The following is a 27,571-nucleotide window of genomic DNA, read 5'->3' on the forward strand; positions in this document are numbered from 1 at the left end:
GCCTGTCCTAATCTGGAACACACATAAATAAAGCAAGACTAGACAGAATTTGAAACATATTCAGAAGAATTTTGCAAAGCTTCCTAACTGTGGCTCTAGTTAAGTTAAAAGGGGACGATCAAAAGTTAAATTCTGTCTTGATTTGTATTAATAGGAGCTTAGTCTTCCATTGCAGTAGGACAAGACTTCATCCAGAGTGCTCTGACAAAGCGCTGAGCTTCTGAAGTAATGTTTGTTATTTTATGGGACTTCATATTTCATACTTCAATGGATGCATATGGTACATATGATGAATACTTAGAAGCTTTCTGTTAAAATAAGAGAAACATTAACACGACAGAATATACCTGTGCTATATGTCCTTCAGTATCCTCTGAAAACAAAACAAATTTTAAGACTGATCCTGAACGGTTATGAAATACGTAGCAATAAAAAATTTTTCATCCAGTAAAGTCACTATAAATACTGGTGTCGGATCTTGATGACGTTCCATTACCCAGTCTCCCCTTCTACTTAAGTTTTTTTGGAATCTGCTGTATAATGCTGCCTAAGAAATAATGCAGCGAATGACAAAGAAGAGTAGGCTTAAATAACCCTGAGGGTGCTTGTCGTCTTTGGCATTAACCTCATATCCACATTCATTATGTGAATGGGCTAGGGAAACTGTTTCTGTGACAAATTGGAGTGCAGGGTAGGTTGAACAGACTCAGTTCAATTTTAGGTAATGGTATACAATCATCTGTATGACTATGTTCAGTGCATGGTGCAGTCCCTCATTTAGAGAAGTTTGAATGCATAAAACCATATAAGAAACGCTGTGATAACTCAGTTTCTTATTGTTAGGAGTTGTAGTGCATAAGATGAGCTCCTCCATTCCCTCCCCTCCCTTCCTTTAATAGCACTAGAAGAGCTTCCTTCCATATCTAAATATGGTGTTGCCAGGTTTGAACTTGCAACCTAACTGCAGTTGCAAGGAGGATGAGGGGAAGCAGGAGACAGGTGCTCAGGCAAGAGATGGACGGCACAGTGACATAGCCATTATTATTCTGTGGGAGACAGGACTGGTTACTCTTCCATTGCACTGCTACGTGCATATATCAGACAAAAGACAGTTTCAATTTGAATGGAAAGATGAGTGGAGTCGGTACTTTGCTGCAAGCTGCGTGGTACTTGAGCAGAGCAACCTCCAGAATACTAACTAATATGTTGTCTGATCCTTGCTATAAAGCATGGTTAGTATTTTACTGAAAAGTTGCTTGTGGAAAATGTGACATCGCTTGTTGCTAACTGTTCCTCTAGCTAATTGGCCACCGTGTTTGCAGGCAGATGCCCTGACCTAGAGCTTCCCATGTACTCGTGCAAATCCCTAAGATGGGCTAATTAACTTCTGCATCTTCATTTCCATGTTAAAATCCTCTAAACAGTTATGCAAAAAAGTGAAAGAAAATATTGGGCTGCAAGAAGCAGGAGACACAGGTTGCATATGATTTGTGTGTTAAGAAACAACCCAACCAATACTGGATATATTCCTTCAGGGAGAAGGCACAACATTTCCTTTTTAACGGGAGCTGAGTGCAATAAATACTGAGAAGTGATCAGGAAGTTGAGATGTTGTTTAGGCCTACCAGTTTTTAGATGAAGTCATTTTATAGAATTAAGATTCTCAACTCTTTAGTAATAATGGCATTGTTTCATTTGGCCTCAGAAAGCTGGTATCAATAGTTTTAATGTAGATTGAACTTTAGGTCTTGTTTGGGCCAAATGTTGTAGATGCTGCTCTTGAAAATAGTTCCTCAGAAGTTGAACATCACTCAAGCAAGCAAATGGAATAAGTGGTCATCACATCGGTGGAAGACATCATGGCTTGGTATCAAGAGGCATGCACCAGGTGCTCATGGGAGTCAACAGAGACTCTTTACCTCACAGGGTTTTGGATCACCTCTGGAGTCTGCCAGTGTAAACAAGTTGTGAGGGTTGAACAAATGGCATTTCCTCTTCAAATCAAAGATAATGTATAAGACAAATGCTCTGTGATACTGGAAGAAAAAAGTTTTCCCCTTGTGCCTCAATAGAACATCATTCCTTGCGATGGAGAAAACTCTTTTTGTAGAACTTGGAAGATATACAAGTTATTTTTGGTCTTGTATGCAAACTAGACTGTGACTTTTGAACAGCATTGTAAATTAGGAACTGCAACTAATATGTATTGTCATAGTCTATCACCCACAGACCTTTTACAGGTGTCAATCTAAAGTGTGTTCAACACCCATCTCGTATTAGTTTTGTTTTTCAGGAGGAGCTTTGGGGAAGTAGAAAAGACATCCAAATAGTTCATCATATGCAGTAGCAAGATGCTTCTGAAGAGCTCTCATCCCCAGTTATTTAGAAATAAGGTTTTCTTTTTGCATTTTTATGCCAAAATTATTTTCGGAAGCAGTCTCCCTTCCCTCCTAAGGAATCTTCTTGCAGAGCACAGTAGCGTTACTGGTAGCATTTGTAGAACTGAAGGCTAGTGAAGGCAGTGTAACATTTCCCCTTTTACTTTGGTGCTGGTTTGATAACTTATCAAGACTTCTTGCTCATAAACAATAAAATTTTGTTATGTCCCATTTGGGACAATCCAAACACAGATCTGAACGTTAGCTGGACTGATTTCTATTTACAGTGTGCCAGGACTGAGAACAGTTTCTCCATTCCTCCAGTGAAGGCAGTCATCAGAAATGGACTTTGGTGTCCTCTTGTTTCCAAAGGGAGTCTAGAGATGGTCTACCTTTGGGATCTCTCTGAAAACCGTTCCTAGATGTCAGCAAAAACATGAAGTTTCAGCCTGTTTTTTAGGCTGGATGTGATAGATACAGTGGAATCACTACTGGAGTAATTTTAATCAGTGACTGCCACTAGGCAGAGGGGGAGATTTGCTCATATATTTATATTTTTTAATTAGATACAGATCTGCTGGCAAGATTTTCTTCCATTTGTCAGATTGATGCCTGACTTGACCTAACTGGTTCATAACTGTCATAACTTTCCAGTGTTACTGCCTCAGTTTAATGAGGCCTGCTGGTTATTGTACACCATGCATTACCTTATTGATCGACATCCTACTCAGTATTTCTAATTATACAAGAGGATTAAACTATTTTGTTGTACCTGGCATCTTTCCAATATGGGTGTGCTAACTTTGCAGCCTCTCTTGCAGTTTCTTTGAACGCGGTGTTGATCCCACCACTTTGTATGCTTAAGTTATTGCTAAATTGCAGTGTTTTGAAGCCACAGTAATGTTGCTTAAAGAACTCTTCTCATAAAACAGCTCATTAATATGTGTGCTGTTCAGGGTTTGCCAAAAGTTTTGTGGTCTGTCTTGCCTCCTCCACTCTTCACTCCTCTCCACCATCAAAATGTCTGCAAGAAAGTGTGGGCAAAATTGATTCCCCTGTGGCTATTTCAAACTACACAGTTCGGGCTCATCCTTTGATCCCTCCTCATGACTTTATTTCATTATCCCTTAAGTATAAGGAGGAAAGTTAATGACATCATAAAAACTAGAACTCTATAAAAGATGTTTCTGCTGATTTACTGCCAATGTACTAGCAGCATGTCATATAACTGCCCATTAAAGATGGTGAGTTGCTCTCCTGCCTGCAGCTTTCCTTATCGCCAGCCCTTTTATTTATGAGGAGATTACAGGGATTGGGTGTGTACTGTAAAACATAAAGCTTATTTTTATCATACATATAATTAACCCTTTAATTATGGAATTAAGATGAGCCTATTCTCATTTTTATTTACAAAAGTATAATTAAATATTCCTGTTCGTCTTCAAAGGGCTTAATGTATTATCGAGAGAATACAGTTCATGATATCTGGTTATAATATGTCTCTTTGTCCCTCTTGAAGAATTACCTAAAGCATTGTAATCAGTGAAGAGTCTGAGAGAGTAGAAGCTTCCTTACTTAGATAAACAAAATCAAATTTTTCCTATGCAAGGAAGTTGAATTTGGCTTATAAAAGCTCTAATCATCTTGGTTGCCTTCTTCCTAAGCTCCCAGCTCTTAAAACCTTTCTCTATCTCCTTAAGATACTTAGTCAACTTGGTAAGTCATTATTTGAGCCCACGTTTCCTATCCATCACCACTGTCGCTGGGAGAAGCGATTTGTCTGATCATCCAAACAAAGGCTCTTGCGTTATACAACATAAGATGTATGCTTAAGTAGCGCTGTTTCCATTGACCTCAGCTGCTACAACTTTCAAAAAAAGCTTATCATTTTGGTTACCAGGAGTGATTTTGAATGCTTAACCCTCTCCTCCTTCCCCCTCCCCCACCCTCCCATCTACAAGGGCAGACAGTTTAGGCAAAGCCTTGCTTTTGCAGCAGGAAGAGTTCTGCTCCCCTCTTGGCAACCCGAACGTCTCTGTTTTCAAGAGGAGCTTGTAATTTTGGTTGCCGCTTCTTTTAGAGCTCATTTGATTTTTTCAGGGCTAGAGCAACACTCTTCGTGTTCTGCAAGCAAAGCTTCTCTGAAGGGATCGAGTTGTAGGTGGGGGTGGAGGAAAAGTTAGGCAAGCAAAATAATTAACTGCTTCTGTAAAACCCTGGCCAGTGAAACTGCTTGTTTAAGTTAGTTGTATTCCTCGTGCATCAGGCATCTTCTATTAATAAAATCATAATGATTTGTTTGCTAGATACTGTCACTGGCTCTTAGTCTTGGGAATGCACCATCATCAAGGTTATACATTATTAAACACTGTTTCTCTTCTTCTGGCTTTTACCCAGTCAAGTTCTTCTGATTGCATTTTGTTGGTTGTGAATTCCTGACAAAGAATTAGATCTTCCTCAAAAGAAAAGCAAGAACAAAGCTTTCCATTCTAACCATGGTCGGCTCTATTACCCAAGTTTATGTAAAATACCTGTGTAGTTCTTGAGGATGTCTAAGAACATTTAATAGCAGTTTTACTAGGGTTTTTCCTTAGGTGTGGTGTGAGTTTGGGATTTCTGTGTGCAGTCCTGGTAGGATGTCCTAGGGAGACAATAGCAAGAGCACACGATGCTGACTGCATGTTTGTTGCTCGTCTCAACCATGAAAATCTCTCTGATGTTTTCAGTGGTTTTGAGCTGGTTTCCACCCCCTCCTTCCAGGAAAGAGAGGCAAGTACATATGATTGCAAAAGCTTGTTTTTACTTGTTTGAGTGTTGGAATAGGAGAAGTTCCAAATGAGGAAGTCGTAAAGAAAAAATAATAAAGGAAGGAAGCCATGAATTAAACTCCCGGTGCTTTACTGTATGGCTATGATTTATAAAGAGATATTTATTTATTTCTTGCAGAAGGAATTCCATCTCTGCACAGAGTAACATGAATAAAAATGTTGAAATATAGGGTATTACTGTGTTCAGCCTGCACCCTTCCTGCCTGTGGTCAGCTCACTTTCACTTTATTTAAAATACAGTAGATATCTTTAGGCTTGTAATAGCACCGATGCTGAAAATACTGAAGTCTGTGCAATAGAAAATGGTTTTACTCTTGATTTATCTCTGTTTGATGAGGAATAAAGAATAGTTATGTACCACACTGTTCAGAGGAAAAGGTATTGAGTATGAAAGACATTCTTAATTACAAAACTGTTTTAATTGATCTGATGGGTTTAAATGATAGAGTGCAACCCTACTGCCTTCAAGGCAAACCTCAGCACTTGTATAACTTTATAATAGGTGGGTGTTCAAATTGAATGGAGACTTCCCAGATCCCTGGATGTCTAAGCCTGAGAGTTAGAACCTGTCGAACAGGCAAGGGAAGCCTGCTGCATGTGCCAGTTTTTATACTCTGTTTTTAAGGATGATGATATCTCAGTTCCCTGGTTTAATGAGAAAAAGCCTGCTAAATCATAAAAGTTAGACATTTAAGGTATGGTTTGGTCGAGATATTCCAAGAGCTCCCCTCCCGATTGTCTGGAGGTCCAAAGGTCCTCTTTTCACTGAAAACTTAACTAATTAATGAGTAATCAGTTCTCAGCTCCAGGGTATCAATTTGAAGGCAAAATCAATTTTCAAACCCAAATATGTTACACTTGGACTATTTATATTCTGAAACTACTGTGCATATGTCATAGTCCTGTTTGGAGAAGTGTCCAACTCCACTCAAGGGCAGGCAGCCTAAAGAATAAATTAATTCTTATCCATCAGAGAATGAGTATTACAGAAAAGCTTTGAATATCAGTGTGCTGGTGAGAAGGCAGCTTGTGGTTCCTGTACCTGAATCAAAATTGGCTAAGTATTTAAAATTCACATTTCGTTGCTGCCAGACATTTACCTAGCATGAACATTAATAGAATGAGAGAAGAAAAAATTAGAGGTTAAACAATAATACGAAGTTCTCTGTTTATAATGTGAGAAATCATCAATTAATTCCATACCTGGAATAAAACATGCCCTAAGGCCTACCATCTGCCCACATTTAAACTTGAAGATAATAGATTTGGAAGAGAAGTTTGTAATTATTTGCTAGGTGGTTCTGATTAATTTACAAGGAAAATTGCTAATACTGATAGTGTATTACCCTGGGGCCAAATAGAAATCACAGTATCGCAAAAAGGGATAACATGTAAATGATGGCTTGTGCATTATCTGTTAGGTTGATTGGACAGTCTGATTATTTTTCTTAAGCCACTAATGGATGTGTGTAAGATTAGAGTGTGCTTTGGACAACATGACTATAATTCTCACCTAACAGGCTGTAGGAAATACGAAGTAAATATACCCCAGTGGCATTCTTACAAATTAAAAATGCTAAAGGCTGCTAAAGGCTAGATTATGAAATTATAATAGATTTAGACCACCGTGACTGAGATCAGAATCTTGCATTGTAGCACTGAAATACGTTTATGGAATGTTCTGTACTAGAAACCTTGGAAATTATCGTATAGGAAATGTATGCAAGCAATCTCTTCTGGCAACTCTTTTTGTGCCTTAAAAAGAGAAAACTGAGAAAAGTATTGTATGAGTCTTGCTTTAAAATCAAGTTGAAATAGACCGTAGTGAACTACGGGAGCGGGTGTGGAAGAGGATAATTTATCTGTAACTCTAAAATATTTAGTTGTGGCTATTTACTTATGTTAGAGAACAACCTTCACAAGACTCTGCCCCATTGCAGTTATGGCTGCACAGCTGCACAATTAAAGACTGACCTTTATCTGTTGCCAAGATACAGCTGGTAGAGCAAAAAGAACTGGTGATTTACGTGGTCATATAGTAACAGAAGAAAATGGCAGGACTAGGTGGAAAATCCATGTCTCTTCACCTTCTGGCCAGAATCCTTCCCACTAGCCTTGCCTCTGCTCCCGTTCTTCTCTGCTTTTATATGGTTCATTCAGTGATCTCTAAAATGGCTTGGAAAATGCCCCCAGTTTCATATTTGAAGGGTCCCTAAAGAGTTACAGATCAGTCTTAACATACGGGCAAAACAACATCATCCATTTAAGAAACGAACAGCCACCAAAACAATATCTCCGTTCCTATAATCAAATTCTCCGACTGCATGAGTTTGCAAAGAACACGAGAGCATATCTCTGCAACTCTTCATCCCCTTGTTGTCTGTCAAAAAAAAATCTAATTTCAGCACAGTGCTCCATATGAAAACATGAGGAAACATAAACCATTTGTTTCTGGAAAGGTGTTTCTTGTTTAGTTTGCTTGGGTTTGGGGAGTGAGAGGGTTTTGGTGCTTTTTTTGGTCAGTAGTGGTCTTGCTATTTCTCTTCTCTGATCTTCCTGCTAGCTCACATTGAAATACTGTAGAGATCATTAGCCATGAAAGTTTTAAGCTGATTCCTAACAACAGTCTCATATATATTGTTTCAGAGACTGTAAATACTCACTTAATGGGAAAAAAATGTTGCTTGTATGTATAGCTCAAGGTTTGAGGCTTTGGTCAGATATCAAGTAAATAGATCTGAGGTTCACAGTCATGTAGTAGTTAAACCATTCACTTCTCTCCCTCTCTGTAAAATGATCTGGTTCGATCCAGCCAGTGAGACTTCTCCTTTCCGAGTGCAGGATGGTTGGACATCGGTCACTAAAATGGGTGCAAGAAGATTCTAATCTTCTCCAGGTTTCCCTTTCAGTGTAGTAATGAGTCCTCTGCATGGCAGGTGAAGTCGCGAATGCCAGACAGGGTATGCATTAGACTTGGAAATTCTCCTGTTGAGAACCTAATGGTTTTTGTTTTCATTTATACAGAATGTCCTTATATTCTGATATGCAGTGCCTTGGTTTTAGTAGATACCAGCCCTTGAGCAGCAGCTTTTGGCATATTCAATAGAAATAAAATTACTGTGAGCAGTATTTTTGCTGCATTTAGAAATTATCACCTTTGAAGGTACATAGTAAGAATTTAAGGCTTTGATGCTCAAACTGGCTTCTTGTCCTATGCCCTCAGGATCACATGGCATTTAAATAAAATTAAAAATAAACTCTCGCGGCATATTTATTTAACCTACCAACTAACGTGGTCTTCAGCCATGGAGCATCTTGCTCATTTTTTACTGTTTATTGTAAATGATCATTTAAATTCTCATGATTTCCTAGAAAAGTCAGGAGATCAGTGTCCTAACGTAAAGCCCAAGTCCTTACAGATTGCAATGAGACGATCTCAGCTGGTGCTAAGCCAGGAGGTGGAGGACGTTGGATCCTCATGTGCAGAAGCTCTTACGCATGCTCTTGTGGCTGACAACTTGCACAGCATCTCCCTCAGTTTCATCAGACCCGATAAGTTATGAATCTTATGCTCCTGACAGCCTGCTGCATTTCTACAGGGAGGGAGGTATCAGTCATAACAGGGGAAACAACAGATTGGAATAGGTTCTCGTTTTCCTTTTCTGTTTCCCCTTCTTATGTTTTCTCTCTTGCTATTGAACTTTCTCATACCTCATCCCTTCTGCTGTGATTACTTTTAGCTGCTGCTCTGCTTGAAATATTCTGGATAACTTGCAGCACCAATTTTGTGCCTGTGGATCATTGCCGTGCTCCTGTGGAAGCCGTTAGCCACCCTGTTTTCCCCAAGTGCCATGAGGCAGAAAGGCTCTGGGGCCCTTGCCTTCCTTGGCATGGGGCTTGGCCCCACCAGCCTGTCCCCTTGCTAAATACTAGTAGATCATGGCCAACAATGTTGGTAGTAATGCCAACAGTGACTTGGGGAGGAGTTTATCTCAGAGTTGAGTGCTTTAGAGAAAACTCAGAAGAGGCTTAGGTCATGGGGAGTGTGGCCAGGCGTTGGATGCCGTGCTGTGGCTGGGTCCTCCTACAGGTGGGTCCTCCCACGGTGCCTCAGCTCTGCCATGGCTCATCCACGCTCATCCTCACCGTGAGGTGAGGATTCCTTGCATCCACCTGGCAAGATGCTCTGAAGATGAGTGCGTGTCTCATGTTCTGTATAAACTTTGGCAGTGGGTTTGGGAACGATCTCCCATGATTTAATTGTTTAGACGACTGTCTATTTACTGCCAGTATTTACAGAGCTTTCTTTGAAGCTAAGCAGATGTATGCTCTTTGTCACTGTCGTAGTGTCAGTAAAGTTAAAGATACTTCATTTCCAACGCTTCCTTTGATTGTCCAAAAGCAGTTCTGGAACAACTCGAGAGGGCTACCTGCCAGCTGCTTTGTCTTGCCTAAATCCTTAGTTCCTCCTCAGCCCTTGATTTTCAGAAAGAGTTTTATGTGAGCATAAAATAGATTTCTTTTCCTCGGGTTACTTTTTAATTAATCTCCTGTAACTCCTCCAAACTTGTGAGAAAAGAGTTGTTCGATTTCTTTTTATCAGGTAATTTTAATTATTCATATCATTGACTTCATTAAGTTAAAATACCATAATATTATGTGTGAAATAGTGATCTTTACAACAAGAGAAAAATTACTGTAGTTCCTCTGAAAGCAAAATGGCTAAGATGCCATCCCAAAAGCCAAATGAACCTGGTGATGGCAGTCAGGTGCTAGGTTATCCATTCCCTGGCTGTCCAGGATCAGGTCATGCCCACTGTCTTTCCCTCCCACAGCTTTAATGCTCTTTCCATTGGACTTACTCAGAAAGCACCTCTAGCTTTGGTTATTTTTAAGTTCCCGTTGTTGATGGTAATTCTTTTTATTATGGTAATGTGTAAGGATCCAACTTGTATTAAATGCTGAGAGTCCCGTGTTGTTCAGGGCTGTGTTCCTCCACCTGCTCAGTACCGCTGAACTTCAGCCGCCCGTCACCCTGTCACTTTTCAAACTGGCTGCCAGAATCATTAACACCTTTTAACAGTTGTTTGTATAGGTGCTTATCGCTACCGAGGTACCAGCTTCTACTTTTCTCGTGCCAGCACACATGGAGCACAGACCTGAATGCTAAAATAGCGACGTCAGCCAGGGACCAAATAACTCTGGTCCAAGCCAAATGCAAGTCAGAAGTGATGGTCTACAGCAATTCTAGGGCGAGCTTCCTCCACTGGCAGCGGAGGCACCGGCAGCCCCGTGCACCCGTCTCGGATGGGCTTAGCTCCGCCACGGCGCTGCATCAGCAGGTTCTGGTTGTGCAGTGCAGCTGTACCCACTGCCAGTTATTTGTTTAGGCTAAGCAGATTAAAACGTTTTTTAAGAAGTGACGGTGACAATTCCTGTCTTCAGTAGATTGGCTTTGTCTTTTGAGCTAAAACAAACCAGGGAGAGTTGCAAATGACTCCTCGGGCACCGAAGAGGTCTGTTCTGAAGGGCCGCTGGGTGCTGCCGCTGAAATGCTGAATCAAGCACAACGAGAAAATTAGACTTCCTAGCCAATTTCACATTTAAAAATACCTATAAACAGGAGCGTAAGTGTGTCCAAATCATTTCTTGAAAAGTGTGTTTTGAACTACCGAACGTTTCTTTCCTCCCAGAATGACAGTTAAAACATTGCTGTTAAAGCAGTGAATGGAGGTTTCAGCTGGCTGTCAAAACAAGCAGCACTTTCCTTCTGAAGAGTGTAAGATGCCGAACAATAGGCAACACCTTTCAAAACTGCATCTTCATTATGCAGTCAGGTTTCTAATGTAATTTTTTCCTCCAAGAGTAGTGTATTATTTCTCCATAACGCTTTATAATAAGTGGACATTAAATTAATGCTACATGACAATGGGATTCCCGGGGAGTTATGTACTACCCCAAGATGAATGCCAGAAGAATTTGGTATGATTAAAAGGAGACAGTGAAAGTGGAAGGAGGGGTGAACTAATGGATTACTGCAGAGGCATGAGCTGAGCTGGGAATAAGTAGACTGTTGAAGGGCTGCAAGCCTGAGGGAGGGCTAAGAAAATCCACAAGCCAAAACCTGAGCTCAAACTGTAAATATTAGGACTTGTTTTCTGGCTCAAGTTACTGGAAAATTAATATTCTTTTTGTTGCATTCTTTAATCACTAAAACATCTTTGTCTTAATTGCGAGCAGGATGCTTGCATGAATTTGGCTGTATGGATCAGAGGCTTAGAAAGCTGTGGCTGAGGGACAAATTTGGTGCTGCATGTGTGTCAAGAGAGGGTCCCACAACTGTCCTCACTGACATGCATATCAGTTTGCTCCCAGGCTCTGGTCTGCAGTTAGCCAGCTGCTTCTCTTCCAGAGGAAATCTGGACCCAGTTGACTAGGCAGTGCCTTCTCGGGCAGATGGTGCTGTGAGAGATCCTACGGATTCCTTAGGAGATCTGTGGAAAGGGCTATGTGATGTGCATAAAACCTCCAATAGGAAGAGATCTGTATTCCTCCCCTTTCTCCTGCCAAGGGTACTGAGTTACAGGATCCTGATGAAATACACTTTTAAGAGGAAATAAGAACCAGGCAAGAAGAAAAAGCAGCAGCATTTACTATCTTCTTGAACATGATGGAGTTGCTTAGGCTCTATGGCTGGAGAGGACAGAGGTGCCATCTCTGAAGGTACCAGGTTTTAGCCAAGTGAAGATTCCAGAGCAGCGTATCCAGGAACAAAACATTAGATGTCTTTCTTGTTAGTATTATTAACAGTCAGTGGAGGTCAACAGACGTTTCTGTTTTCGGTATCGAGCAGTAGTGGATAGTTAACAGAGGAAACGTGCTGCTGTAGCATCATCCCCGCAGAACAGAGAAGTAGCAGGCAGTTTCCTTCCTTTGTGGCAGACAGCCAGTAAATGTTCTCTTGGGAGATGCAGCAGTGTCCAGGTGGGAAAGGAAACATAAGCCGGAGTGGAAGCACGCCATCCGGATGTCGACTTCATGGAAGGCAGCAGTCGGGCAAGGCTGTGGCCAGCTCTGCTGGTGATAGGCACTGATGAATAGCTGGGCAGAAGGAAGTGAGTGCTACTGTTTCCAACCCCAAGACGTATTTCAGTCTGAAGTAAGAGCCATGTTCATGTTGGTGAAGGAAGAGCAGTATATCCCAGGAAGCATCCTCCTCTCTTTGGTCCCGCTTATGGGCTGCGGTGCCTGCGAGGAAGCTGCGTGCCTCCTCCTTTCAGCTGAAGAAAGCAACACCTTTGCTTTCTTGACGTGAATCTTAACATGAATAACTCAGTGCAGGGAACTACGCCCTGCTTGTCGAAAGGGGTGGTGGTTTCTCTGCCAGGATCTGTCCCCAGCCCTTACGGGAAGAAACGTCCACCGTTCTTCCGGCGATAATGTCACAGGGCCGTAGCCCGAGGGGGAGGAAAGGAGGAATGGTAACAGGGCTGTGGAGATGTTTTCCTCGGGAATAAATGTGTGATGGAAAAATGTCGAGTGTTGTGCCAGTTTTCAGGAAGGAAGGAAGGAAGCTGAGCTGTGCTAGTCCAGAAGTAGCTGTAGTTGCCTGGATGTGAGTGCTCCTGGGAGGAATCTGCTCTCAGACGAGCACATCATACTGTCAGTTGCCTGCACTAGTACTTCTGCCCATAAAACAGTCTACAGCAAACCCTAAGAGCAATGAGGATATTTCCTTTCCTCCTCCTGAGTGGAATTTCTTCACATGTCATCTAGAAACCAGAAGGCACCGCTCTCTTCATGTCCTTAGGAAAAAAATGCAGACAAAACCGAGCCATATTTTTCAGCTGATTTGCACTGAAAACTCTCCCTGGCTTTTTAATTAATGTATGTTTGTCTGCCTGATTAGGAGACCTTGTTTGGGCTGTGGCTTCCCCTCCCCAGGTCCTGTCCTCTCCTGTAAATCGAAAAGTTAGGTTAGGCAAAAGTATATACTTCCTGGAGGTTGAAAGGGTCCCTGCAATTGTGCCGTACTTGGTAATAACTTGATGATAGCTCTTTGCCTCAAACAGAATCCCAAAATTTTGGTCTGGCTTGGAGTAAGCATAAAAATTAGTGTCTTTAAAAAAAAAAAAAAAAAAAAAGGAAGGAAAGAAAGAAAAAAAAGAAAAGTTCATCTGTGTTAGTAAGTGCCATCGGAGGCTGTCAAATCATTGCCTTGACAGCATTCTCTGTGTCCACAAACCCATCTGGATTCACTAACGTGCAAGACGCAGACGTGGCTGCTGCTTTCCACCTTTTCCTAGAAGAGCTGCAGTCTCTTTGTGAGCAGATGTTACTAAATCAATCTACCCTGAGCCCTTTATAAACTCTTTTCAGGTACCTCATTCTTTTCTCTTCTCCTGTTTAAAAAAGTGTATTTCAGAGCATTAAACATCCACACTGAGCCAATAAATACTACAGATAATTTAAGTAGCAGTGAATTCTTCCTTCCAGGTGCCTTACAGTTAATGATGCCTGCCAATGGTGTGCTAATGGCAAATAAATACAAAAAATGTGAAAGTCTAAAAAGTATGCCTCAGAAAGAAATCTAATATATAGAGAGATATAGGTACAAAGGTAGATAGGTAGATTCAAAGAAATGCTGGGAGCTAATTACACTTTGGAGATGAATCGCACGTGTCACGTGCAAGGTTGCCTTCCTGTGAACCATAAAATAGAGATTAGTAGCAGGCCTGTCTGGTGAGGCTTGAAGGTCCATTGGGTTCATCAATAACATCAAGTCCTAGGGTTTCTTTTCTCAGGATTAAAATAAAAACTAGCAGTGGCTGGCCGGCCCACAAGCTGGCGTGGCAGAAGGGGCGGCGTTCTGGACTAGGCTCCTCAGGATCTGTTAAACGCTTTCCGAGACAAGTTACCTAACTTCTCTAGCAAAGTATTAGTGGACAAACAGTAACAGCGGGAAACGTCGCTTGAAAGGATTTGGATCAGCAGGGTTTTTGTCTTTAACCACATAGTACTAAATGCAGCATATTGTGAAGGAAAAACTAGCAGTAGTTAATACATACCTGCTAGCAGATATTGGCCGTGTAATCCCATAAAAGGACAGTATGCTTCTGTGTAGGGCTGCAGGAGAGGAAAGTTCCTTCCTCCGGGTGTTTTCCTCAGGAAGTACCTTTGCCTTTCATGCTAAATCATGATATTTTTATTTCACGCTGAAGCACTGAGCCACATCTGTGGAATTTTCCAAGCCATCCTCCTTCGCACTGGCGTCCCAGCCATGGCCAGCGCGCTGAGCCATGCCTGTGGCTTGCCTCCGCCGCTTGCGGGCCCTGCCACCTTGCTCCGCTTGCATCCGCTTTTCCGTCAAAATACAGATGCTTCTCCTGCGGCTGGTTGATTTCCTTCTGTTGTGTGCCCCCTCTCTCTGTCCGGCGTCCTCATGTCCTCGCTTCCATCTTTCCGACTGAGGCTTTCTAGAAGGTTGTTTTTATAAATTAAGATGCTGAACTGGGATTGAGATATATGGGTTCCATTTCTGGCAATTCAGTGAAATCTTCTGTTTAATTACAGGCAAGACAATTAGCTTCTCTGGCCTCGACCCCCAAAATACTGAGCTGATGAAATCCCATATAGTATAGGTGGTTGTGTATTAGCATACAATAACATACAATATACTTGTTGTATGTTACCCTCCAGTAAAACAGGTCAAACTTCCCTACTTGAACAAGTGACATTGGGATAAATTCTTCGTAGATGCTTAGAGAGTCTTGAGAACGGGGACTGTGAAAGGGTGCCGAGAGGGAAGCTGGGCAGTAGCGTTGGGTGGGGAGCCTGGCGACGTGCATTGCGTTCGTTGGCTCTGCTGCTGCGTTTCTAAGGTGACTTGATGACCACATTTTGTAAAACTGAGATTCTGAACTCCTTTACAGAGATCTTTGTGTTAGGGTAGGTAATGAGCTTGGTATCAGTTGCCAATATTGTAGTTGATGCTAAAGTGATACAGGATGTCATACCTGTATGGCTCAATAATACTTTCAATGTGTTGCACGAACTCTGTTGCTACAAAGCAAATCTTACTCTGGTTTGATAATTCTCCCTTCATTGCTATTAGGAAACATAGGTAAAGTTAGTGAAGAGCAGCACAGTTTCTGCACGCCACACCATCTTCGGGGCTCAGCTCTCTGGTCTGTGACTTGGGAAGGGGAGGTCAGGATGGTTCGTTGCCTCTTTCAGCCTATTGGCTTGTAAAGTTATGCTTTCTTTCTCTGATTTTGTCTGAATTTGGAAAAGCAGTGGGCCAGTCCTTTAGCTGGAGTAGATGGGCATAGCTCCATTGAGTCAACCAAGTAGGTCAGCTTTCACCAGCAAAAAATCTGCCCCATAAGCTGAAACGATTAACCTACAAAAACATTTGGTTATCACATTTGTAGTTTTCCATTGTTTTAATGTACTGGGACAAAATCTTTAACAGAATGATAGCTGATGATTAAATTACCTTTTTATCCCTTTGATTTTTTTTTTGTTGTTGTTGTTCTCTTAAGGAGAGAGATCTGCTAATGTTTTTCTGTGCTTAGAATGTTTGTTTGTAGCGATAAATAAAGTCAAATAGGAGTTTTTTTTTTTGGTGGATAGAGACTGTGGTCTTTTTAAATGAGACTTCAAATCTCTATTTACCCATGAATAACTGGGTTGTGATTTGTGCTGCACCTGCCTATTACCTGAAAGTGTGGTTGCTATTAATGCACAGTGATGTGGGAGTGCTTGTGAATTTTGTGCTTTTGTACAGTGAACCAGGTCATCCGCTTGCATCAGTAGGCCACGTTGTCTTTATGTAACACCGATTATAAATCTGGACCAAACTATGAAAATGGATGTGGGAAAATTTCGATGGATGGCTTGAGCCCACCTTAGTGTCAAGAGAAGTTTGAACAGCTTGATAAAGCCTACTACAAAGCTAGGGAACATGCTGTAAAACTAGGCTGTGTCTGCTATCATCCTGTGCCATCTACAACTCCAGCCATTTCTCTCCAGAGATGAGTTAGAGTCAGGAGTGACAAAGACAGATTTGGTAATTTAACGCTGGGATTTCTTGTACACAAGAAAAAAAGGTTTACCTGTGCTTAGAGCTTGTAGGAAGTAATTATTCTGTTTTTATGCAATACCTTTCCTCATACTGAATGACACAGGGCATTTGTCATTGCCATTTGACCTGGTTTTTATAGTACATACTTAAATGCAGTTTAATTTCATCAAGATTTATTCACAGTAAATTTCCAATTATTACTCACGTCTTAACGGCTTCATCCAGGAAGCTTGAAGCTTTTCCCCAGCATATCATCAGATGTTCTTTAGCACTATAAAATTAGTTAGAAAGTAATTTTCTTAATTTGGTTTCTTGCAACCAAATAAATGAAAATCCATCTCCAGCTGAAGCTGCGGGATTTAGGGTTTTCCTTTATTAAAGAGAAATGATAATCTATAAAGTAGGGATGTGGCTGGGGACGAATATTAACTACTAAAAGGCTTATCTGCCATAATATCTTAGAGATGCTTCGGCAACTAGCAATTCCCTATCGACATTTTTATATATTTTGCTTGCAGCCGGAAATAGGACAGCTCTTTAGTATCCTAAGGAAAGAATGGAAGGCCTGGCTAAACGCCGTCTCTTCTGCGTGACTTGTGACATGCTGGAATAAAAGCAGTGAGGACTTTGATTTAAATACAAATTTGACACCAGTTCTGGAAAGCATTTTAAGCATTTGCTTAAGTACATTCTTGTTCAACAAAGCACTTAAAACATGCTTAGCTCCAGGCATTCTCTTTGTCCTGTTAATTTTAATGAAATTTAAGCATGTGCCGAACTTTAAATAGATGCTTAATAGCTTGACTGAGGAGAGTGCTGTGGTTCAAATATGCGACATCGGTGTTTCTCTTTCTCTGGTGAAAAGAGAAACAATAATTCCCCGTAGATACTAATACTAAAAGACATTGACACGTGCCATGATTGACTGCAGAGCGAGGGAACAAAATGACATCCCGCAGGTGTTGCTGACAGAAGTTGCAGTGAAATTAGACTCCACCTTTCAATCTGCTTATGAAGATTGCTTGCGGTTTCCATCCTAAGGCAGCTGAAACTGCAATAGAGAGGGAGATGGGGTACTAAACACGCACCAGACATGCATCTGTGCTGGCAGTGGTTTATCTAAAAATGGGCCCTGTAAATCCGGTCAGAGGTCCGTGCTTTGGCTAGTCCAGGGCAAGACCCTGAAAAGCCTTCAGCTGTGACAGTAAATGATGTAAGGGTCTAGGCAAGGAGCTAGAAAGAGCTTAAGAGTTCTTCCTCGTTTTCGACATGCGTGTGACTTCCGTGTTTGCTCTTTGACAGAGGATATTGCTGGTCACTAGTGTTACTGCAGCTGCGGAGGTGTGAGCTCGCTGGAGCTGGGCCCCAGGTCCGTGGTCCCCCGCAGCTTGGGCATCTGCTCCGGTCTGCTCAGGGCTCAGGTTTGGACTCGTGGGTTGGTGCCCAGCACTGTGCAGTGGGAGAGGATCCTTCTCTGGAGCTCAGGCCCTCTCCTAACATCTGCATTCATGGCGTTAACCCTCCTCCTATCTCATAGGGTCCCGTCACTCGGCTCTGTCATCTCCGTGTGTTAGATATTCCATGTTGGGCTGATTGACAACACTGTGTAGGATGACCTCAAGCTGTTTCCACAAGTGTGGACAATCATAGGGGCACCCAGCAGCCACCGCTAACCGTGCCTGCTCCTTGTCTTCTGCGAAGAAATACATAAAATGTGATAATGAGTAAATGAAGTGTGAAGGCTTTCCTTCCTCTGATTTATGTGCAGAAGTGTTTCTAATTTTCCTGATGTTATCTCCCTTTACAGGATATAATTACCTGATTTACTTGATTGCCTTCTGGGAATATTTTTTATAAATTGACTTAAAATTGTTTATACTGTTGCAAACTGATAATTTCATAAAGTGCCTGCTAATCTTCTTGAGTTGTTTGTTGTTTTTTATTTTGTATTTTTCCTCTTTCCCCTTCATTACTTCCATTCGTAGTTATTATGGGAAGTCCATATCATGCTTTGGACTAGGCTGAAACTGGAATACCTTGTCAAACCCTTTCATGTCTTTGTCTCAACATGTTGCTAAGAATAGACCCCCTTTCTTGGCTTTACCAGATAAAACTCAAGCTTTAACTTTTTAAAAATGTCGTAGTGCCTTAAGAGGCCTAAAGAAGAGGAAATGTGATGCAAATGCTGCCTTGTACTGTTAGTTTAATTAGTTGTACCCAAACAGACTTTTGATGAGAAGCCCTCTGGCTTCACTAGACCTTGAATCCTGAAATCTGAATGGGAGATTGAGTGAGAAAGCACATTTCCGCTGTTACTGAACACATTGGGAGTGAACTTCGGCAGCAGCTTTTGGACTGCATTGTATTTTGTAACTGGATGATAATCTTGTGCTTCTTAATTCCCAAGCAGTCATTATGTGGACATATGCTAGCCATCTTATACTTTGAGATACCAAAAAGCAGCATTTGGGGACAAATATAAGAAAACATATTGAAAAGCATCGTGTATTGGTTTTGTATTTCAAGTACTTAACGTCTCTAAATGACGCATAAGTAATCCTCGTGGATGCCTCAGAAAGATCTCTGCGTTTGCAGAGAGGAAGGCAATTCCCAGAGATAGTTTGGTGCGCTTTATTCCGCCGCTGAGAACTCTGCATTTCTCCTTAATATTAACGGCGTGTCCCTCTTGCCGCGGTAGACTTGGTCAATTGGCTCCGTGTTTATTCGCCTCCCCGCTGACATCTGTTCGGAGTAGTTTTGCCTCTTCCCCTCTCGAAGTGTGAACTCTTGCCCCGGTTCTCCCGCCGGCGGGCGCCGGGGTGCGGGCGCCGGCGGTGCTGTCGCCTCTCCCGGGCCAGGCTCTCTCCCGGGCCAGGCTCGCGTGGAGCCGCCGCGCGCTTCGCGGCGGGGAAAGGCCTGAGCGGGCACGCGGCAAGCCGAACGTAGCTGACTGCGGTCGCGTTTCAGCAGTTTTTAGGGCTTTCCGTTGGGGATTATGAGTTCAGATGTGGTGAGCGAAGAGCTCACAGAATTGTGCGGTGGCGTTAGAGGGATAATTTTAATTTTATCCGATAGCTCCTCAAACGTGCCGTTCCCTCTTACTGCCGTAAACCGGGTCGGAGGCTAAGCGCAGAAGCCTCTTTGCTAGTCCGCTCGCTGCGCGTGCCGCTGCCGAGCGCGTCCCGCTGCTGGAGAGGCCTCTCGCTTGGGAGCTCCTTGCTCAGTGGTACTTTACCTCCAGCTCCCGAAACGGCATCTGGCGCCGGGGGCCACCCGCTCCTCCCAGATAGGCAATTGCGCGATCTGTAAATAGCTATTAGGCTGGCGTGGGCTAAATTAACCGCAAATTGACGACTCAATTGTAAAACAAAAAATGACCTACTAATTAACAGGATATTTCCATAAAGGCATAATTACCATTTAGCACGGTGCTATTTGTACTTCCCTTACTACTTTTTTTTTCTTTTCTACCACTGAAAATATTATTGTTCCAATCTTTATCAGTTTTTCAAGCTGTCTGTAGAAAAATAGATGAGTAGTCAGTCTCTGTCCTCCCCTTCCCTCTCCTGTAGGGAAGAGAGGAGCGTGTTTGCGCTGAGCAGCCTTTCCTTAGCAGGGGTTTTGTTTCTTTGTTTTAACCCGGAGATAGCATCTTAACTCCGCTCGTCAAAGTGAAAGGCCTGCCTGGTTTTGTGCCTGCAATCAATGGCTGCGTTTGGTTCCCCAGCGGCTCTGGTCCCTCCTCCTCCTCCAGCCTAGTGAAATAATGGCCCTGATGAGCTCTTATCTTTTTGTCACACTCCTGCCAGCGGAGGAGACAAATTGATTTATGTATGTGGCATCCTCCTCCTGATAGTGCCATAATTTACCACTAAATATTGCTTTGACACAATAGTTTTGTAACAAATACATAATGCATATTGCTCTACTTTCCCTCCACCTCAATCGCTTTTTGAATTAATGGAGTGAGACTCCCTCAATTCGGAGGAGTCTCGTGGCCGTCGCCTGCGTGGCGTCTCGCAGCATACCAATCTGCTGCCGCCCCGCTCTTCCTCCGCTTAGTGTCACCTTGAAATGAAGCTGGCTCCCCCATTAGGGTTTTTTTTCCCCTTCCTTGCACTGTCAAATGAGGCGGTTCTTCACTCCTTCACAAGGAGCGATGCTTTACTCAAAAAGGCCTGACTTGATTTATTAGATAAAGAAATAACTTGTGTAAAAGGCTGGAAGGCTTTGCATGTCCTTGCACGGAGCTGAAGCGTTACATGGAGCTTGCAATCGTCATCAAACTGGAGCAACACACTTGGAAATGCAAAATCCTCCTTGAATAAAAAGGACAGGCTCGTTCTGTCGGGCTTGATTGATGCACTGTTTCTGTCTCCCGTCCTCACTGCCACCTAAGAACATACCCTAAGAGGGAGATTCTGCATCTTCAATAATTATTCAGGCACATGAACAGTCAGCACTATTTTTTTTTTTTTTTTTTTACAATCCCATCCATAATGATTTTACCACTAAAAGCATCCTCCTGTTTTCTCATCACTTGATTTAAGAGCAAAGCAACAGAAGCAAAGGTAAAATGGGAAAGCGGAGATGTTTGGAGCACTTCCAAGATCTACGGTGTGACCAACTGAACTTGTTTGAAAAGCTCGTTTACCCCCTTTTTGCTGGCGTGTATCACACTTAAATGTACTTCTCCTCAGTTAACTGTATACTTTAAAAATGAGGAGAAAGGGATTTTTTTTTCCTGTCTGTTTCTGTAAGTGCTTTGAAGTGCAGGGGAGACTGTCCCCCACGACAGCACTGAAACGCGGGAGGTTTGCGTTAGTGTAGTGAGCAGCGTGCTCAGCGTCGTGGAAACCCGGGCAGCTTTGCCCTCCGAAGCAGGCTGCGCGCTGCCGGGCTCCCCCGGGTCGGCAGGCGTGATCAAAGCCCTGGCGTTCCTGTGTTTGCCTTTTTGCTGTGTTGCCCCTTCTCTCTCTTTCCTACTTGCCTTTTCTTCTTTACCAGCTGGAGGTAGGCAACCCCGAGGCCTCTTTAGTTGCCTTCTCTAAGAACTAGCAGCAGAGGAGCAGTGTGAGAAGTGCGAGGAGCTCGCCAGGCCCGTGGGTAACGCTTGGCAAGCCTGGCCGAGGCTGAGGTACCAAGTTGAAAGCCAGACGTTTTGCTTCGGTCACTGAATTCAGGTGTCCTACCCACCTCCCTCATCCCTGCTTGCAGTTCAGAGGAGCCGTGCACCTGCTTTGTGGCAATTACCCTTAGCAGTACTTACGCGCTGCTAATAACGGACGCTTGCTCCCTGCAGGTCTCCTATTAATTTTCAGTCAAGCTGCCCTATTGAAAGAGGAACTTCGGAGATGATTATGGGTTGTACACTCTGTCTGGCAAATTGCTGCATATTTCTATCGCAGTTTTGGTTGTCAGAGTTGTTTCTCAGGCTGCGTGCTTCCAAACAGTCCCATCAATTATTTTGCTTTTGAAATTGGAGTGGAAGCACCATCAGTGTGCTTTGCAGTGGATTCTCTTCGCTTTCGCAGCTTTCCCGGGTAACCAAGTAGGAGAATCTCAGGGGAGTCTGAATCCTGGAAGAGGCATAAATGGAAGGTCCTGTTTTGTGTGATACTTTATTTTCTAACTGTAAGAGAGGTTATTCACAGGCAGGTCAGATTTAAATTTCAGATGATGGTGGAAAATAGAAATGGAAAAAATGATTTGTCTCAGTTCATCCCTTTTTAAGTATAGGATAGTGCCCATTGCATACCTGCGGCCTGGCTTCGGCTGGCCAGAGCAGCAGCGATCTGTTCTTTCCCTGGGAAGGTGCTGAAAGTCACTCTAAATTTTCTGTTATTTAATGAACCTGCTCATTCCTCCATTACACACAAGCCAAAATAATAGTCTTAACTTTTCTTCTTTTTTGCCATGTATGCTATTCGATATGTTGTTAGTTGTAGTTATTCTCAGCATTGTTTTAACGACAAAATGCTTTCAGCTCAATACAACATTCTTGCATAGTTATTGCTGTTAAGGCCTTCTTGTTCAGTCCATTATGCCATAAGTCATGGGAAGATTGCTTCAGTTCCCTAATTATTTTTGCTGTTTGGTTCTCTCCAGCTGAGTAACATCACTGTAATTCAGGAAGGTCCATTGCTAACCACGATCTTTATGTGTTGCCAAAGCTGTTGCACGCAAAGTGATGGATTCATCTCTGCTCTGTTGTGTAGTGCCTGGTCATGCGTCGCAGTGATACATCATTGCAGTAACTTTTCTTTTAATCAGTGTATTGAACAGAAAACTTATAACCTAACCACCTAGTCTTAACCTAAGACTGATATTAATGCTTGTGATTTGAAAATAGAACACAGCAATATTGAAGAATTGTATTTATATGTCAAACAAGTGTTTTGTTCCAGATGAGTGAATGAGCAGAATTTTGCAGGGCTACCGCAGGTGTATATTGAGAGCGTAATATTGAATACAAACTCTTCATCATTTTAACTAGCCTCTGCTGCTCTTCATCTCATGCTTTTATTTTTTTTCTCATTTGGGAAGTAGGCCTATGGTAATGTTTTTGTCTGGTCTGTGCCATTTAATGACTTGACCCCACAAAATGACATGTTGTCAGATGCTTGTGCGTTTCTGTGATGCAACTTGATAATGATTCCTTCAACAGATCCAAGAGTTACTTATTTCCATCATGAACCAAGCCATTATTGGCCAAGAAGGACTTGCTGTCTGAGCCCAATAGCATGTTTAGATGTGGGGTATTAACGCTTCTTTCTACTTCCTCGTTTGTAAAATGCAGAAAACACTGGTGATGAGAATTATGTGCCATATTTAACAAAGATAAGACTATCAAATACTAGATTACAGCAGTTTTCTTGAATCTCTTTTCGCTTTGAAAATTATTGCATCAATTTACTATAAACATTGTCTAAGTAACCAATATTGAGTCAACTCCTACCATTCCTCTCTTGTCTGAGAAAATCCTTCTTAAATTGCTCGCTAAAATTATAGCATTTAGGGAGAGGAAAATAGCTCATACTCATCAACATTATCTCTTCAATCTTAAGAATACCAGTGTCTTTTCACTCAGGCAGTTGTTGAGCAATTCATTTCTCTGCCTCTATACAAGAGGAAACAAAACAGCTGGGTGCCTATAAGAAACATTCATTATAATGCCAGAGTAATTAAGAGGTTCTCTTAAATGATAACTTTGCTGAGCTTTCAGATGTTCCTAAAGTAGAATGCCTGCTAAGGTTGCAATGCAGAGTACACATTATTGTCAGAAGTTGCTTAATTACTGTCCCACAACTCATTACACTTATTGCTACTGGTTTTGTGTGTGGTTAGAAGTACAACATCATGGACAAAAGCAACAACCATTCAGGACCCTGAAAAGTTGCAAGGCAGTAAGCATTTCTTAGGGTTTTTTTAAAAATTTGTTTTTGGTTTTGCTAGGAGCTGCACTAGTCACAAAAACAGTATAAACCGGTCTCTTTAAACCTTGTTTTTGGTTATATCATCTCCAGCAGTTTTGTTTTGCAGGTTTAATATCTGAGAAGTACGATTAAGATTTTGTTTTGCCACAAGGAAAGTTGTTTAGTAAACGCGTGGTTCCAAGCTGCAGGATTCCTGCATATGGCTGCAGCTAATCCCCAGTGAAGCTTTTAGTTGAGGTTGTCAGCTAGATCCTTAGTTGTCCCCAGAAGAGGAATATGGATGGCATTTACTTTTGTCGTTAGAGTTGAGGCTGTGTGCATATGCTACTTGCTCTACTTTTTCCAGTTTTATCATTTTTTTCTGGTGAGGGGAAGTCTAGAAGGTGTTTTCCTACCCACCTGGTTATGCTAATTTTGTGCAAAATAGTAATCCAGATTGCAAGAAACTGAATTCTCATCAGTATCTTTTAAAAGTACTATCTTTCGGTGAAACCAGCCTTTCCAATCTCGGGTAATCTCACAATGAATATCTCACTACTTTGGTATGGCTAAGGTAAAACAGCTTGTTCCTCACAAGACTGGCCAGAATTTGGCATGTGTCACGAAATACTGTGCCTTCAAAGTGTGGACAAACAACAGCTAAAGTATGTGTGCTCTGGTTCATGGCCACCTTAATATTTCCAATCAGGGGTACTGACAGTTCAAGTACAATACAGCCAAGTGCACTGTCTAATAAGGTTGTATAATTTTGATATAACAGCCTAGCTCTGTTGTACTATTAAAGCTTTAAAATATTAATGCTCGTTAATGGTGTCACTCAGCCATTTTATATGATTAGTTTTAAGTCTCTCTTGGGTAGGCAAGAAGGGGAATTTTTAATGAAATGTTCCCTGCTCATCTGACCTGCTGTATTACTGCATGAATGCCATTTTTATGAGGCAGGTTTATGACGTTCATTACTCTGCTCCTTGAGCCACTTCATGGCTGCTGTAATTTTTAAAGAAGAGATAAAAATAAGTCAGTTCTTTCTTTGCAGTCAAGAAGCTCTGTATTCTAGCTTTGACCTTTAAGCTGTCATGCATGGATTAATCACATTTCAGCTGGAGATTGTTTTAGACTGAATACTAGCTGTGAACTGATTAGCTTACTTGCCTTACTGGCTACTTCTTAAGGAGGTTTGTCAATGCTTTAGGAAAAGAAAGACATAGTCTAAATAGTTCTCCATTTCTAACCTGCTGGCTCTCTGTATGTATGAGCATTCACATATTGACATATTTGACATATTGACATGTCAGATCTCACTGCAATGCATGTATTTGGTGTATGGATATGCCTAATAGCACAGCCAGGTGGGTAAGAAAGTTGTAAGCTAGTACAGAAGGTGAGTGAGTTGACCAACCAGCATTGGAACAGGAACCAGAATTCCTGACGTTGTGTTTGGGTTTTTAGCTAAACAAATTTTCTCCTTAAAAAGAACATTGCAGCAAAACATCAGCACTTGCACAGCTGCTTCCGGGTGAAATGCTGTTGTGTAGATTATCGACCTAATAACAGGGGCAGAGCTGTAGCTGCAGCCAGCAGTTGCATACAGAATTTTAGCAGAACAATAGCATGGAGCTACTGCTGTTACTAGCAGCTGCATAAGGTTTGTGACCTTTGATGAACAAATCTAGTGGGAACACTACAGTGAAGTTACCCAAGACTGGCAAAGACAGGGTATTTCATGATTCAGTGATTTTTTAAAGAAAGTCCTTGAAGCAGAAAAAAAGAAAAAGTAATGCCTCCTCCAGAAGCTCTGGGTGGGAGAGGCAACACTGCCGTTGGAAGGCGCAAAGACATGAGGAAAGCCTTGAGCATGTTAAGTGAGAAGTTAAGAAATCGAGGGAGTCCTTAACTAAGCTAAATGCTTGTTTTCCTTTTGCTGTTGGAACATTCTTGTAAGCGCTGGAAAAGTACACTTGCTTCCCAAGTCAGATGTTTTGAGGATCTAGGGGAGAAATCATGTTATAAACTCTTCATTTACATAGTCACAGCTCAGATGTTGCACGGTAAGTACAGTTTTTAGCCAATATAAGGTTGTGTGTGTCATCTTGTTATAAAGATCCTGCACCTCAGTATAATGTAACTCTTTATTAGCTGACTGTAAAGACTGTAAATTGGGTCATCATCAGCTGTTGGGAAAAGACCAAAAGGGTAAAGACACTCGGTGACCCTCTGGCTGCCACTGTGCAAAGAGCAGGTAGCAGGAACCATGGCAAGTGTTCAGATGGAGAACTGTAGAAATGAGAATGACAGAAGAGACGAGGGAGTCGCAAGGCTCAGTCTGAGTTTCCTCCACGTGGGGGGCAACACAGCACACTTGCAATGTGCTGTAGTGCGAAATACAGCTATAGCTTGCCAAACTACAGATAAATGGCTCCCTTTTACTGGCAGTTTTTAGACGATAGAATAAATCATGACAGCAGAGTCGAAGTGGTTTGTGCATTCAGCTAGAGGAACCTTGTGATAAAAATAAAGCTGCATAATACATATTATGTAGATGTACTTTACTTTTTGATACTTGTATATCAACAAAAAGTAAAGATGGTTTATTCCAGCTTCTGAAACTTCTGTTTGTAATTGGCTGGACGTGCTTTCTTCCATGATGCCATTGCATTTGTGTGACCTTCTAGGAGGTCCTTTCGCTCTCCCAGGCCCCTGCTGCCTCCCTCGTGCTGCAGTGAAATGGGGTGCAGGGGTGAAGAAAAACTACCACATTGTAGCTGAAATTTTCTTGAATATCAAAGAACCCTAGTTTTCATTTGTGACAGTTTGAGTAATGTTACAGTGTATTATGGCAGTACCTAGTATTACTTAGTGAAATATAAAGCTCTAAAAAACACTATTTTAAAGTACTGGTTGAGAAACATATGTATTATGCACGCATACATCTGCTTTTACTGAAGTGACAGGTACTAACTGTGCTGCTCTCCTCTTCCATTCACCTTGTTAATATGATTATGACTGTTTCAACAGAGCGTAATGTGAAGAATGGATTATATAGTGAACATTCCTAATAAGACATGATGAAAGAGTAATTCATTTACTCCTCCCTGAAGTTTCACGTGAGCTGAGTGAAATTTCTGCTGATGCTTCTTTTGCAGCAAAAAAACCAAAACAAAACAGAAAACAAAACCCCAGAATCAGTGCTGGGCTGGGTCTCAAGAACCCTGTTGTCTTACTGACCTTTGCAGGTAATGAGACAAGCTGCTGCTTCAAAGCGTGTTACAGATGTTATCAAATCTATTAGGTTCGGAAGAGGGATGGTAGGATAAGTGGCATTAATCCTGACTGAGTTATTCATATATTTGGTCCATTATTATGAGAACCAAAGTTAAAATAGGAGACCTGAAATTCCCTTACTTTGGACCCTTTACCCTCAGGAAGATATTCAGTGCGACAGGGAGAGCCCTGGTGCAGCCATGGCTCGGGTCAGCAGCATGGTACTTCTCCACTCAGGGCACAGACCATCCTACCTGCGATGATCCTGTCCTGCGATGAGAATGTTTAGCACATCAGCTCTTGCATTCAAAGCCCTGTCAGCTTAGTCTTGACCTTTTCTTTGCTGAAAATGATGGTGCAATGATTTCCTCTAAAAGTTAGCAGCTGCAACTTTATCATTTTCTCACTTTACCTACCATTGAGATCTCAATAAAAAGCTCATTCAGGAAAGGTTACGGAAGAGGTGAAGCAGCCAGACAGTCTTTTATCGGACAAACTGACATAGCGGGAGAAAAGAGACGAGCCCTTCTTTAGGTCTGGAACAGAAGTGTCAAACTTCATGCTGAGTGTGGCTTGGAAGCA

The 27,571-nt window shown here is 42.0% G+C and overlaps 1 protein-coding gene across 16 annotated transcripts in view; it reads left to right on the forward strand.

Moving 5' to 3' along the window:
- The window catches only part of FBRSL1 (fibrosin like 1), a 548,288-nt gene that overhangs the window by 278,205 nt on the left and 242,512 nt on the right, over positions 1-27,571 (forward strand). The window lies entirely within an intron of this gene.

This window comes from Rhea pennata, chromosome 17, assembly GCF_028389875.1.
Source record: "Rhea pennata isolate bPtePen1 chromosome 17, bPtePen1.pri, whole genome shotgun sequence".
NCBI classification, from domain to species: Eukaryota; Metazoa; Chordata; class Aves; order Rheiformes; family Rheidae; genus Rhea; species Rhea pennata.